The 15,927-nt window shown below is 41.3% G+C and overlaps 1 long non-coding RNA gene across 9 annotated transcripts in view; it reads left to right on the top strand.

The window, feature by feature from the left end:
- The first annotated feature begins 7,687 nt into the window (after window positions 1-7,687).
- Window positions 7,688-15,927, top strand: part of LOC123287008 (uncharacterized) — a 71,174-nt gene continuing 62,934 nt past the window's right edge. For 4 of the 9 annotated variants that reach the window (XR_011505206.1, XR_011505205.1, XR_011505203.1 and 1 more), the window contains exons 1-2: window positions 7,688-7,937; window positions 12,783-12,939. This is a non-coding gene — a long non-coding RNA (uncharacterized lncRNA). The remainder of the gene's footprint in view (window positions 7,938-12,782; window positions 12,940-15,927) is intronic. The other 5 variants (XR_011505202.1, XR_011505204.1, XR_011505208.1 and 2 more) reach the window with 2 other exon arrangements.

The following is a 15,927-nucleotide window of genomic DNA, read 5'->3' as shown; positions in this document are numbered from 1 at the left end:
CCAGCTAGTGATACGTTTTAGGCATAAATATTGAGGATAGCCTCACAGAATTGCCTACACCCAAATACAGGAAAAAAGTCAGAGAGCATTAAAAATATTTTACTCATGATTTGCTCTCATGAACTCCCCCCACCCAACCACCACCAAAAACGCTGTAATTTCTGACATTAGTCTGTGAATAACAGAGGCAAAATGTTAATGAAACTGATTATCACTTCCTCTCCTCCCTACCATGCAACTGAGTGTCCCATTTTAAAGATTTTATTTTTTTCCTTTTTCTCCCCAAAGCACCCCGGTACATAGTTGTATATTCTTAGTTGTAGGTCCTTCTAGTTGTGGTATGTGGGACACCGCCTCAGTGTGGCTTGATGAGCAGTGCCATGTCCGCACCCAGAATTCAAACCGACGAAACACTGGGCCGCCTGCAGCAGAACGCGCGAATTTAACCACTGGGCCACGGGGCCAGCCCCCTGAGTGTCCCATTTTAACCCAAAACTTCACCCTTAACAGAAATGTGTGTGATATAGGGAAAACTGGAAGACCAAAGGTGTGTGGTGCCCTAAGTAATCACTAAAGTAGGCTTTGCTTTTGTTTGTTTACCCAAGGTTTCTGAACTCAGGAGCAATGTTCTGAAGGAAGATGTGGGATGATGTGGAAAGGGCACAGGCAGGCTCTTAGGTCAGCCTGGTAAAACTCTCCGTGCTCGCGGACCCTTTGCATAGCCCTGGTGTGAAGACCGTCAGATTCTTGGACATTCACGTGTTCAATTTTAATGCATGCTGCCAAATTGCCCTTCAAGGTTTTCGTGCCAATGTACACCTCCAGCACCTGTGTACCTGTGTATGAGCATTCCCGTCACTCTAGACACTTGCCAACGTTTGCTATCACCTGACTTTGAAGTTTTTGCCTACTTGGCAGATGAGAAATGTCATTTCACAGATTTTACTTTACATTTTCCAAGTTATTAATGAGTTTGGGCTTATATGGTTGATGGCTATTTGAATTTCTACTGCAGTGAATTGCCTTTTATTTCTTTTCCTTGTGTTTTTTGTTTTTGTTTTAAGAAGATTAGCCCTAAGCTAACATCTGCTGCCAAATGCTAATCCTCCTCTTTTTGCTGAGGAATGTTGGCCCTGAGCTAACATCCATGCCCATCTTCCTCTATTTTATATGTAGGACTCCTGCCAGCGCATGGCTTGATGAGCGGTGCATAGGTCCATGCTCAGGATCCGAACTGGCGAACTCCAGGCCACCGAAGTGGAATGTGTGAACTTAACCACTATGCCACTGGGCTGGCCCCTCTTTTCCTCATTTTTTCATGTCATTTTTTAAAATTTAATTTTGATGTTTTTATTTGCTACTCCTTCGTCTGTTTTCTATGTTGCAAATATTGTCTCCCAGTCTGTCACTGTCTTATAATTTCAAATATAGAGTTGTCACTGTGATCATCATCATTATTTTAATACTGTTACTAATAACAATATAATTAAAATACATGGAGTGCTTACCTTGTGCCAGGCCTGCTTACATGCCTTATGTGCATTACTTCATTTAATTCTCACAATAGCCCTAGGAATTAGGTGCTGATTATATCCCCATTTTATAGATAGAGAAACTGAGGTATAGAAAAACCTAAGGAAATTGATCAAGGCTGTTCAGCCAGTAAGCGGTGGAGAGAGGACCAGCACCAAGGCAGTCTAACTTCAGAGCGCTCACCCTTGATCACTGTACCATCTCATATAATACATTACATACCATTATATGTATATCATTATGTAATGATTATACAACATTATAATACAGTACAAATAGTATTGCAATCTTCAGGTAACTTCATTTTGGTATAGTAGAAATTGTATCAAGTTTTACAGTTAAAAGCTATAGTCCACTTCATTATGACAGTTGACATTAAGTTCCCACACTGGGTCTTATAGTATGCTAGACTTGTGGATTAAAAGAAAGAAAGAAAGAAAAAGTCATAGTCCCTGCCCTCAGGGAGCTTATAATGTAGTAGAGGAGATAGACTATTGCAATACTGTGTGATGAGCCCTGCAAGAGGATACAGAAAGAGTGCTACGAGAATATGTGGGAGGGGCCCCTACCAGGCAATCATGTGCGATCATATAAATAACCATGTCGTATGGATGATTTATGTGGAATCTTCAGTCGATGAACTGCCTCATCTTTATCACATGTGCCAACCTTCCCTTATCTGATACATAAGTTTGGACCTAAATATCCTTGTTGGTCTGCTTGTTAAATTTTTTTGGACTCTAATTTGCCCAGGGAAAGTTTTACCTAGCATTTCTACTAACAAGTCATTCACAGTTTGTTTAGCACATTATTGACATCCTTATTCAAATCGTTTACGCCCGAAAAATTGATGAGAGCCCTAGCATAGTTTTGCAGACAACTCTGGGGGCAGCAACCAGGCTGCCGATGAGCATTCTGAAGATGTTCATCCAGTTTCCTACCTACTTCTAGAACACAGAAGGGCAGAGAAGGGTTGGGGAGTGCATAGCAAGGTGCTGATCTATGTGATGAGCAAATCTGGCTGCAGAGGTGGAGGGGGACAGCGATGGCAGTCTGCTGCTTCTTTTCCTTTTCCTGCCTCTTTCACCTTCTTCCCATCCCTCCCCCCACCAAAAAAAAAAAGCTGCTTAATCTCTTCAAGAAATTAATGAAGCTTTAAGTTTTGAGTTGAGCTGAAAATTATGAGATCACTAAAACTGCTGGCACCTCAATTTATTCCTTTCAAATGGAAAAAGCAATGCTGGACAATAAATGAAAAATTTTAATTCCTTAGTGTGTTTTGGAGCGAAGAAAGATTAAGAATTGCAGGAGATTATTTTTGCTTTCAAACATTTGTGGTACTAAAGGGAAAAAGTGCATCCAGCAGCAAAGCCATTGGTGACTTCATACCAGGGCAAATGTGGTTTCATCTGGATTTTTCCTATTATGTCATTCCAGATTGGTTATTTTTAAGCACATAAGCACAAATATTTATTTCTTGGCTGCTAGTTTTGGGTCTCACCTTGGTTGCTATTTTAGCAATTGTCCTATAAATGGACAGTGCTGTGATCTCCCTGGGTGCTGTGAAAGACAGAGAAGAAAGGGAAGAGGTAAGCATGAGGACATGACAGGAAGGAAAGCAGAGTCTGCCCTGAGTGCTGTTAGCAAGTGGAAGTGAGCAGGAAAGCGAGCAGAAACACACTCCATGAAAATGCTGCCCCGCGGGGATGGGCTCTTTGCCATTTATGGGAGACGAGTGAGGTTCTTTAAAATTATGAAGAAGTGAGGCTGGGTGACACTGACAATAATGGTAAACAAGCAAGAAGAACAAGTCCCTTCTTCCTCCATCAACCCTATTGGAAGAGACAAGCATGGAGGGAGCTGGCAAAGCAGAAATGGAGTTTGCAGAGTCAGTGCCAGAATCACAATGCTGAGTATGGAAAGATGAGTTTGACGCTGAGAGAGAATAGCTTAGTAACTGGCTTACTTTTAAGGTGCACTAGGATGAGGTCTTAGCCACTTTATCTTTTAGTACACTGATAAGATGTGGTCAACATCAGGACAGTAATTAAGGAAGTAGGAGAGGACATAGACTTTCCTTAGGAAAGAAGATTTTATTAGTTTCCCCATGAAAATGTTTATTTTTAAAGTAGCTTGCCTGGGGTTACTCATTATACTGTGAACATTGTTTATGAGCGTCTGCCTTTATTTAACACGTGTCAGGATGTAGCTTCTGTATTTATGGTGTTTGCTGCCTAGGGATTCTGTAGGTGGAAAAGAGGGTTCATTGACAGCTGAGTGTTCCACTGTGGCAGTAGCAAATTTGTCTGAAGTCCGTCAGGGTCCTAGGCAATTTTCTTTTACCGTGGCCTATTGTTTTTCTCCAGGAGGGCTCTGTTAGAGAGAGAGAGAGAGAGAAATTTTAAAATATCAACAAATACAAACACCACCTCATCCCTGCTACTTAATCCATGTTTGCAATTTCTCAGGAAATTCAGGAGAAGGAAGGAAGTTGGATCTTTCTCTTTAGGCCCTGATTATATAAGGTGAGATCAATTTTCCCATATGGTGCATGGATCCACCTCACTGCTCTGCGGTCACACTTCTGCCTCACTTCACTCTATTTGCATCTAGCTAAACACACAGAGTAGGCTGTAGCTTAGAATAGGAAAAAACAAAAAAGGAGTTGGGAAGGTAAAAAGAGAGAAAAAAAGTGTGGAAGGCAAAGGGAGAGATAAAGGATAATTTATTTCCAAGCTCATCCTTCAGAATGAGTCAAACCTATTAGGGTCTAGTCATTCATTTAATCGTGTCACATTTATTGAACACATATGTACCAAGTGTTGCTGGATGAAGCCTCTAGACACAAGGCCTACAAAGACAAATAAAACAAACCCCCTACCTTCAAGATGCCTTCTGTCCAGTGGAGAAGCGGTGTGAGTGAAATAAGCCACAGTCACTGTGGCAAGAGCTCTGACTGAGATGTACAGAGGGTGCTATGGGAGAGGAGACGAAGGGCATCAAAATCATACTAAAAGTTTGGAAAGCTTCCTGGAGGAGACAGTACTTTTAGCTGGTTGAAAACAGAGGGAATAAGATTTAGAGAAGAGGGATCAGTATCTTTTAAGGCACAGGGGCAGGAAACAGTTCAGTACAACTGGAGCATAGGATGAGAGAGAGAACAAGAGAAAGGAGGAGATGGGGCTGTCAAAGACCATGACAGGTATGGTATCTTCTCCTACTTGCAAACTAACAAGTTAGCTTAGCACAGTTTCGTGGATGCTAGCAGATGATACAAACCTCCCGGACCAGAGACAAAGTGCTTTAATATTAATGGTATAGCAAGCAGCATGAGTATCAGCATATTTGCATCCATGGCCCTTTTCCCCAAATCCCACATGGATGATATGAAGGACTCAGATGGATATACATTCAGTGAGCTTGTTTTGCAGCTGAGAAATCCAGAGCCAAGGGCACAGCACCTTTTAAGCAAGCTCTCTAGTCTCCCTCTTCAAGAGAGCAAGCCGTTGCACAGTAACCATGCTGTGGTCACTTTGACCTACTTAGATGCCTATGTGACTAGTTACAGGAACGGCTCATTGTCAGAAGATGGATGAGTCTTGCAGTCTGGCATACTCAGCAAGAATATGCAGGGACACTCAGCACCCGTGGCGGACTGCTTCTCCCAACAGGCTCTATAACAGGAGAGTTATAGCAAGGGGCTGCTTAACTGGAGAGTTAAGCAGGGGCTATCCCATGATGAGCATTTTAGGTAATGCTGAGGAATTGGAACTTGTCTGAAAGCACAAGGAGTCAATAAAAACTTTAGACCAGAGAAATGCGATGATAACTACAGTTTGAAAAGATTACTCTCTTTGCTATGCGTGGCAAGGATTAGACAGATAGCTGAGAGAATGCAGAAACACTAGCTAGGGGGCAATTCCAGTATTTTATGTGTGAAGTGAACTGCCCAAAGCCAAGGCAGTAGAGTAGGGCAGGGTGGGGAAAGGAGGTAGCTCCAAGGATATTATGGTAGGTAGGATCTAGAGCATTTTTGTGGGGTTAGTAAAAAGAAGAAATTTAAGAAAAAATTTAATAGGCAATAGTACAATAACTTACTTTGTGTCCTGCATTTTATTAGCGTTTTGTATGTATTGACTCATTTGATCTCAATTTTTGTGAAGTAGATACTATCAATATTCTTATTTTACAGATGAGAAAACAGATACAGAGGACCTAGAAGGTGACCTCCCAGTTACTAGTTAGGCAACTGTGTGGGTGGTACTGTCCTCCACTGAGACGAGGTGGAGCAGATTTGGGAGGGAAAGATAGGCATTTGGTTTGGGCCCAGGTTATGAACTGAATATTTGTGCCCCTCCCCCAAATTTATATGTTGAAGCCCTAAGCCCTAAAGTGATGGTGTTCAGAGATGGGGTCTTTGGGAGGTGATTAGGGTTAGATGAGGTCATGAGGGTGGTACTCTGTGATGAAGACAGTGCTCTTAAAAGAACAGGAAGACAAAGAAATCTTTCTCTCTCCATGTGCACACACTGAGTAAAGGCCATATAAGCACACAGCGAGAAGGTGCTGTCTGCCAGCCAGGAAGAGGGCCCTCACTAGGAACCGAATTGGCTGGAGCCTCGATCTTGGACTTCCAAGCCTCCAGAACTGGGAGAAATAAATTTCTGTTGTTTAAGCACCCAGTCTGTGCTATTTTGTTATGGCAGCCTGAGCACGCTAAGACAGCCCAGTTGAGTGTGAGGTGTCTGGGGAACATCTTCATGGTGATTTCTAGTAGGGATTTGAATACATAAATCTGGACTCCAGAAGGGAGATCTTTGCTGGAGGAAGATTTAGAAGTAGTCATTAAGGGAGTGGTGAGTGAAGCTACGAATTTGGATGAAATCATCCCGAACAGTGTGTAGAATGAGAAGAGCAAAGGGTTCTGGGACAGAGCTCTGAAGAACACTGACATCTAGGGGCAGGGAGAGGAGGAAAGTCCCAAAGAAGACAGAAAAGGGGTGATCACACTGGTAAGAGGTAATAAGGAGAGAAGGCACAAAAGCCAAAGGAGGAGAGATTTTCACAAAAGAGGGAGCACTTAACAATAACTTGACCTCAGATGGGTTGAGTAGTGAAAGCACCATGCCCACCGAGTAAGGCAATTAGTAGGTAATTTCTGACTGTAGGAGAATAGTTAAGGTATTGGACAAGTAGGGAGTCACTGAAGTTGAATTGTGGATGACAAAGTTGAGGTAGCATGTGTTAAACGAGGAAGTTACCTTGATGATAAAGGCTTTATAGGAATGTTCAGTCTGTGTTGGCTACAGGAATATGTGGAGCAGAAATGGCAACAAAATGCAGTCTTTTTACCTTTTCCTCAAAAAATGCAATTCCATATCTCTGGGGAAGAGAATACAGTTGGCTTTCAAGAAGGTCATAGCAAGAATATGCATTCTTCCTACATAGATTAGTAAACTAAAGTGGGCATTTGTCCCAGATATTCCACTTGTGTTTCAGACAGGGCTGGCTCTGGTCTAGCACGCCTGTGCCTTTCTCTTCTGCAATAAAAACTGAAAGCAAGGGGTTAAAAGAGGAGAACTGGTTATCTTGTGGGTCATGCCAAAACGTACTGCTGTTTTTGAAGTGTTGAGAGTGCTTTAAAATAGTAGGTAGCAAGGACAGGCCAAAAAGACCATGTGATGAGGACCTCTCTTATCTTTCACTGCAGTTAATTAACAGGCTAAGGGAGAAAATAAAGTAGAAAAGACATGCTAAAAAATAAATGAATAAAACATGAGCATAGGGTCAAGCAGTGTGTTTGTTGTACAAGGAGATGATTGTTATAATTAATTGTGATGCATGTGGATAATGTCGATTTTCGAAAGCTTGCATGGGTCTAGTATTTCTTCTATTCTTCTGTTCTTCCATAGGCCTCTGCTAACTCAGCTACTCCTCTCTGTTAACCTGGTCGCTGTACTGTCTTTGTATTTCTGATGTGTGTGTGTGTGTGTGCATGATTCTAGATAGCTGGATATATGGCTAGCCAGCCCTGGTGGTCTAGAGGTTAAGACTCAGCCCTCTCACCACCGTGGCCCTGGTTTGTTTCCCGGCCGGGGAACCACACCACCTGTCTGTCAGTTGTCACACTGTGGTGGCTGAGTGTTGCTGTGTTGCTGAAAGCTATGTACCAGCAGGGTGGACAGGTTTCAGTGGAGCTTCCAGACTGGGAAGAAGAACCTGGCAATTTCTGAAAAAATTGGCCATGAAAACCCGATGAATAGCAGCAAAGCATTGGCTGATACAGCACTGGAAGGTGAGAGGATGGTGTAAAGAGACTGAGGAGGGCCCTGCTCTGCCGTACACAGGGTCACTAGAGTCAGAATCGACTTGAAGGCACTAACAAGGACAGAGATACAGCTAGGGTAAGTAGTCCCACAGGCGGCAAAAGAACTAGATAATGCTTTTAGTTGAATATAATGCAAAGTACAATCAAGTTCATGGTTGCCTGTGATTAATATGAACTAACCCTCCTTCCATCTAAAGATGAGAGAGGAGGCTGGTCTTGCCTTAATATTGACTATTGCACATTATCTAGCCTATTGAAGAATTACTAAATTTTAAAGTTGGAAGACCATTTAAAAATCAAGTTTTCTAACTTCTTATTTTTACAGATGAGAAAATTGAGGCCTGGACAGGCTAAATTATGTCTCCTAGGCCACATGGCTAGACAGTGGCAGGGGCAGGACTGGCACAAAATTTTTCCAGTAACTTTATTGTTACTTCTTACAGGTGCCATACATGTGAATAGAAGAGGTTAAACACACCATTATGGCTTCAGACACATTTGAATATATTTTTTAAAATGCTGCTCTCTCTACTATACCCTTATGTTTTTCATGCACAGACATGGGTTCAGAGGCCTGTTTAGCTTTTACTTATATATTCTTAGACAACAAAAGTTTGTTGCTTGTAGACTGTCAAGCCATAACGCTGAGACCCTCAGCCCTTTTATCTTTCTATATCCTGCCTTTCAAAAGCTTCTTTGGGAACCTTCCAGGATGATGATGAAGAAAATAATATGGTTAGCTTGACATAAGTTCAAGTTCTCTTCATAACCCTGCCGAAGGGAAGGTTCCTTGGAAGGCAGGATGGTCTCTGAACTGTGAAGGGGAGAACAGGAAGCAAGTGACACACAGGAGTGCAGAGAGCTAGAGAAAACTGCAGGGCCTTGGTGGCCATCTCTCTAGCTCCTGTTTGGTCTCTTTGGGAGACCTCTGCTCCCTTGCGTATTCATCTTTAAAACACTCTCTGAGTTGCTTCTTTTATAAATAGCAATCATGTCACAGATGCATGTCATTCTCTCTACCATCAAACAGCCAGCTCACGTTCTTTGTTGGCATTGTTTCCTGTAGCTCAAGACAGACTCCAGTAGCAGGCCCTGGGATCATTAGTCATAACTTCCCATCTTTACTCTTCTTTTCTTATTGCCGTCAGAACCTGTAGCATCAGTAAACATCATAATGAATGTTTATATTTACTACTATTTATTTCCATTTACCATTGGAAAGAGCACTGTCAAAAATTCTGATGTTGGGTTCCAACTCAGCCTCTTCTTAACTCTGTGGCTACAACCAAATCGCTTGACTTCTCGGAGTCTTATTTTTTCCTCTGTAAAGCTGGAAAATGTATATCTGATCTGCTACACCAATGAGATAAAGTGGGAGGTACTTGTCATTCACTGGTAAGATGGGCCCCAAGATCCCCATCCCTTGGTATACATACTCCATTTAATTTCCTCCCTTTGAGCGTGGGTGAGACCCTTGTGAATATGATAGGATTTCACTCCTAAGAATAAGTTATTAGTCAGTTGACTATGAGTTAGTCAAAAGGGAGATTATCCTGGGTGGGTCTGACCTAATCAGGTGAACCCTTAAACGAGGAACTGGAGCCTTCCTAAGGGAAGATATGAAGCTGTAGAGATACTCCTGCTGGCTCTGAAGAAGCCAATAGTCATGCTGTAAACTGCCTATGGAGAGGTGAGCCCGTGGACATGGCAAGCACTTGCATGTGGCTTCCAGGAGCTGAGAATTGTTCCAAGTTGATAGCTACCAAAAAAGCAGGGGTCTCAGACACGTGGCTGCAAAGGAAAAATTCTGCCACCATGTGAGGGAGCTTGAAAAGAGATTCTTCCCCAGTTGAGCCTCTAGATGAGAATACAGCCCAGCCAACAACTTGATGACAGCTTTGTAATCAAGGCTGTGCTGGGATTCAGACCCACAGAAACTGTGAGATAATAAATTTGTGTCATTTTAAACTGCTGAGTCTGTGGTAATTTATTACCTAGTAAGAGAAACTAATGCAGTGACTCAGTTCTGTGCATGAAGAGGTGAGGGGTGAGGGGAGTGGCTATTCTCTCCTCTCATTCACCTCACCAATAGCTAGAGCACAGATGTGGCCAAACAGATGTGCCCACCTGGAACTTTGAATCTGGAGGGAGGGACACAAAGACTTAGGGACTATGAGAGGGCAATCCCAGAGGACAGAGGCAGTGGTGGCAGATGCCCAGTGATGGCAGAGCCTGGCACAGCTTTCAGACCATATGTGACTGTGGCATGACTTTGGTTGTGTCACAAGGAAGCAAGTCTTCTCAGGTCCTGATTGTTCTCCCTGCTTTGGTGTTCATGTAAATTCTGTGAACTACCCATTGTCCTTTCAATAGATTTATTTCTGCTGCAATTAGCCAGAAATAGCTTCTGTTATTTGCCACCAAGAACTTGGATTATTATAGATCATACGTGTAAAAATGCCTTGTAAACTGTGACAAATACTACAAATGTAACATAGCATTTTAATTGTTTCTCTGCTTTCACTGTTCTTCAGGCTCCTATGTATGACCTTAGGCCCTCTATGAGCTCTTATAATTCTTGGTGTCATTCTGCAAGCTAATATTTCAATAAATAAGTGTATGTTTATGCCAACAAGTAAATGGAAATAATATGTAAGTCTGTGTGAAAATGAAGAGACCATTATTAAAAAACTGAGTGGGAACACTTAGGGACCGAGAAAGTGGTCATTTCCTGGGAGCTGGAAGGGCTTGTTTAAGTTTAAAGGGCTTGCCTTCAGTTGAACTCAAAGGTCCTATGGAGCAATCTCTGCCAGTCTTAAACCATTTAGAAAACCAGTGTCTGCTGCTGTGAGGGCATCCAGAGAAAATATTTCCTTGACTGTTCTTCAGAATGGGTTTGAGTCTCGGGAACATGTCTTCTGGTTGGTTCAAAGTCACATCTAGGATTCAAATCTTCACCTGCAATGAACCAGAAGTCTGTGCACATCTTCAACGACTCTCTGCATTCCTGCCACTGAGACAACAGGAAATAAATGAAATGAGAGGATCTTCTTTGAAAATAAATGATTGCAAAGAACAGGTCTTTTTAAAAAAAACAACAACGACACAAAAACCACTGCATTCATCTGAGCAATCTCAGGGGCCTTGGGGTTTAGGTGGGAAAAAGGGGTGGAGTTTGGGCAGCTAACCACACTCAGTCCTTGCAACTATGCTCTTAGATTTACATGTTGGGGTTTTGAGGCTATAAAAAGTTTGAGAGCATCTGAGAGCAGATCCATCTGTTTTGACTATCTAAACCCAGGGCATTGGGTCAATTTACATACGGCCAGTGAGACTCTGGGGACCTTTTATGCAGAAAGGCCTTTGCATTTTAAAGGAAAAGATGATAACTATGAGTTTCTCTATTTACCACATTTGCATCCAGACTTCAGCAAGGGGAAATGAGGTTTCTGCCTCTGATCCCTGGCAAGAGAACTCTGGTGAAGCAGAAGGCCAACAGGGGCCTGGAAGCAGTCAGAGAATAAGTGATCTCTTTACAGCGCAGAGAAGGTGGTAGGAGGAAGGGGAGTCGGGCTGTCGTGGTGCGTTGCTGATTAGCTTCCCCAGCATAACAAACTGAAGACTTCATTTAAGTTCCTAAATAGAGAAAAAGCTGCCAACATGACCTCAATAGAGAAAGCTGTAAAAGTGAATAAATATAGCAACCTCAGGTAGCAGTTTACCCGTAACACTTAGAACAGAAAAGGAGAGCACAACAGAAAGCCGGTGGCCAAGTGATGATGGGAAAGGCTGAGCGCATTGGTGGTAAAAGCTACTGCTGTAGGCGAAGCAGAACAAGGACAGAAAGCTGGCATCTAGAGTGGGGTGGGTGCCACCTACAGAGGATCAGGCTGCCCCAGGCCTGGCTATGGGCAGGGCCATATCTGTTCTGGAAGATCCTATTGCCATGTGCTTCCTTAAGTTGACTTGACATTAGTGGTACATCCCTCAGCATAGGAGAAGGCAGAGGCCAGAGGCTTGCGGTGTTTGGCATACCAGGGCATCTATGTAGTCACTTTCCTTCACAGGCATAGGCTTGGCTGGGAATGAAGGTCGTGTGCAGCAGAATCAACCTGCAATCCACCATTTTGGGTTGATAGGAGGCCAGAAGAGCTGTGCCTCTGTCCCTTCTGTTTGCACTTATGAACACGGCCTGTGATTTAGTGAGGCCTTGTAACTTCAAATTTCCTATGAAAATGATGTTTTCAGTTAAGGATAATATCATTCCAGTGTTTCAAGACTCAAAAGATAACAAAAGAAAGCTTTAAAAAAGTTTAAATTAGGGGGCCGACCCTGTGGCCGAGTGGTTCAGTTCTCCTGCTCCACTTGATCAGCCCAGGCTTTCACCGATTCGGATCTTGGGTGTGGACATGGCACCGCTCGTCAGGCCATGACGAGGCAGCATTCCACTTGCCACAGCTAGAAGGACCCACAACTAAAATATACAACTGTGTACTGGGGGGATTTGGGGAGAAAAAGCAATTAAAAAAAAAAAAGAAAGATTGGCAACAGTTAGTTCAGGTGCCAATCTTTAAAAAAAAAACATTTAAATTATATCTCTGGTTGACATAAAAGTGAATATAGCTATAAGTGAGGCACTTCATGTTTAGAAAAATTGATTGCCAATTCATAATGCGATTCACTTTATTCACATGAGCGAAAAGTCGGAGATGCAATGTTTAAACTACAGCCTTGAAAGGTTCTGTGAGAGAACGAGGGAAACTGATGTTTGCAAAAACTTTGACTTACTGCTGGAACCTGATGTGACCGACACCAGGCACTTCTCTAATGGACATTCTGGTTGGTTGGTTTGGCCAAAGCTTTAGTATGGCTGAGAAAGGGAGAATCATAAAGACTGATTCGGAGCTCTGCCACTTTCCAGGGTGTGACGGATAGGCTGGCCAGGAATGAAAAGAACCATGGTGTGAACAAGCCAAAGACGGCAGCAGCAGCAACATCTCTGTACTGAACATTTATTCCTACCAGCTACTCCACTGGGCTTCATGTACATTCTATCTTCTAATTGTCACAACAAGATGGTAGGTATCACTATCCCCTTTCTACATGTTAACAATAATATACCTAAGGACACACAATTAGCAAGTGGCCAAATAATGATGATGATCATGATGACAGTGAGGGTGAGATCTTACCCTTTTATCGTGCTTTTCTGCTTGTAGAATGAATTATTATTAAATAAATTATCTCATTTGATCCCTATAGTACAAGGTGATGCAGGTTTTATTATCTTTTCATTTTTTTGTATAGAAAAACTTGGACTGAAACTGCTTTTTTAAAAGTAATTAAAAGTAACACTTATTAAAATAATAAATTGAATTCCTCCTTCATATTCATTGCAGGTCCATCAATTTTTAGTTGTATGACATTAAGCATCAATGTGGTACGTGTTAAAGTTCTGTATTTATTCTAATGCACGTTTAAGTTCTACAAACCTTCGCTCCTTTCACTGACTTTTTGGAGCACAAGGAATAGATATGTGATAGTCATTGTAAACTGTTTGATGTTGTTAAGTTTCGATAAATATTAGCCACTTAAAAATAGTTATCACTAGAGGCTCAAAACTCCTTGCTCCTTTTTCATGGGATTTATTTTATAAAATTGTCAAAAAGATTTTTTAATAAGGTGTTCATATCCTTGAAACAGTACCGTGGTGTAACCAAGACAAGCTGGGTCGAAGATATATTGTCTGATTATATATTTTGTGTTTTTTATGTTTTCTCCTCAATATATTGGCTTAAGAAATACATGGTGAATGCCTCCTGTGTGCCCTTTACTGTACAAGGCATCCAAGAAGAGCCAATGAACCAAACCTGGTCCCACTTTCAAAGAACTTACAGTCCAATGGGGGAGCCATTTATGTGGATAATTCCAGTGCAGTGTGGTGTGTGCATTTTGACCCAGCAGTTCCACTTCTAAGTATTTCCCCAAGAGAAAAGAGGAATGGGTTCTACTATGTCCACAAAAGTACTTGTCTAGGACTATTCGTGGCACTTTATTTATAATGGCTCAAACTGAAATTGACCCAAATGTCTAACAGTAGGAAAATGAATAAACAGATTGTGATCTATCCATACATACTAAAGCAATAAAAATGATGAAACATGGATGCAAAGACATGGAGAACCTCAAAAACATCATGCCCAGGCTGAGGGAAAGAAGCCAGACACAAAAGAGTACATCCTATATGATAGAATTCATATGAAATTCTACAATAGGCAAAGCTAATCTATGGCGAAAGGAATACAAAAGTGGTCACCTAGGGTTTGGAGGTGGAACAGGTAGGTATTGACAGGCAAGGGGCATGAGGGAGCCTTCTGGAGTGATGAAAATGTTTTCTATCTCAGTGGGGAAAGGAGATATGGAATAGGATACACACGTGTATGCATTTGTCAGAACTCATCAAACTGAACACATAATATGTGTGCATTTCACTGTATATAAATTCTACCTTAATAAAAAAACATTAAATATTTTATGCTTTTATGCTATTGTAAATAGTAGTTTAGAAAATCTCATTTATCAAATGTTTGCTGTTAATATATAGCAAGATAATATGTTTTTGTATATTGACCTTGTATCTGCTAACATTGATAAATTCACTAATTAGTTCTGGTAGTTGGTTTTTTATAGAACTCTTTGGGTTCTATACACGATAGACCTCCTTCAGTCTTCCATTTCTCCTAACTACCCCCTTATTTTTGTCTCTCCAGGCTACAGTTGGGATAATTTCTTTTGATCTGTCTTCTAGTTCTCTCTAGCTTCATTCTCAAACCTCTGCTCTCAAACCCATCTATTAAGTTTTTAATTTACATTTTTGTATTTCTTATTTCTAGATGTTCTATTTGGTTCTTTTTCAAATCACTTTTTTCCCAAGTTCCTGTTTACAACAGATATTTTTAATCTTATTTCTTTAAACATCACTATTTTATAATTTGCCTCTGATTATCTCAGGACCTGAAGTCTTTCAGGGGCTGTTTATACAGTGTTTTTCTGGTGTTGTTTCTTCCTCATTATAACTTATTTTCTTGTGGTTTGGCTACCACTGATTTTGCACTGCTCATGGTCCGTGAGATGTGATTTTTGGTGATTCCCGTGACCTGGGTGAAGAAGCCCTTCTCGAAACATTTTTGCATTTACCTGAGCCAGACATTTAGAGGAACTTCCTCTCTGTAATTAGTTCAAATTAGAGTCATGGCTTGAAGTTTTCTGAACTACTCCTGAGTGTAGGATTTAGGCTATCATTTCTCAGAGGGCTGGGCTCTGGATGGAACTACTCAGGGACAGATGATCTGTGTTTTTTTCTCTCCTTTGCTCTATTCAGCATTCAATAGGTGCTATCTATTGGGGCTATCTTGTTTTTTGAGGGTACAGGGACAGGTAGTTTCACTTCTGGTTAATCTTTACCCTGAAGGTTCTCTTTTTGGGATTCTAGGTCAACATAGGAGGAAGTGTCTAATAGTAACCTTTCATCCTGGTGGACCCTGAGCTCTGACTTCTGCCCCTCTTACTCTGTGAGGTCTTTAAAACAGTAACACATGTCCCCCAGCATATGTCCTCAAAGCAGAAAGCTTTGGTTACTTTTCTTGCCTTTATGGGTTCTTGGAGTCTCTTAGATCTTGGTCTGGTAATTCCTTATTGTCGTTTCTTTGATAAGTTTAAGGAGATTAGAAAATTATTTTGTTCATTATTTTTAGTTGATTTTAGCAGGAGAGTTAGTTCAAATGGCCTAGCCCCTTTTTATTGGAAACAGAGGAAGATAAAATTTGGAATGTTGTCTAAAAGTCTCTTTTTCATCATTTCTAAGTATAAAAGTAATCCCCTAAATTGGTAAGTTTCACTATGTGAAAACTGAAAATTCTGCATGGCAAGGCAAGAAAGAAAGAAAAGAAAAAGAAAGAAATAATAAAGAAGACCAATAGACATTCAACAAATAGGGAGAAGTATTTGAAACTCTCGTAAAGAAGTTCAAACTCTGGAAAAAGGACTTAGTTTCTTAATACATTTAG

Source organism: Equus asinus, chromosome 8 (assembly GCF_041296235.1).
Source record: "Equus asinus isolate D_3611 breed Donkey chromosome 8, EquAss-T2T_v2, whole genome shotgun sequence".
Lineage (NCBI taxonomy): Eukaryota > Metazoa > Chordata > Mammalia > Perissodactyla > Equidae > Equus > Equus asinus.
Note: the sequence above shows the minus strand (reverse complement) of the source record. Positions and strands in the feature narration are given on the sequence as shown.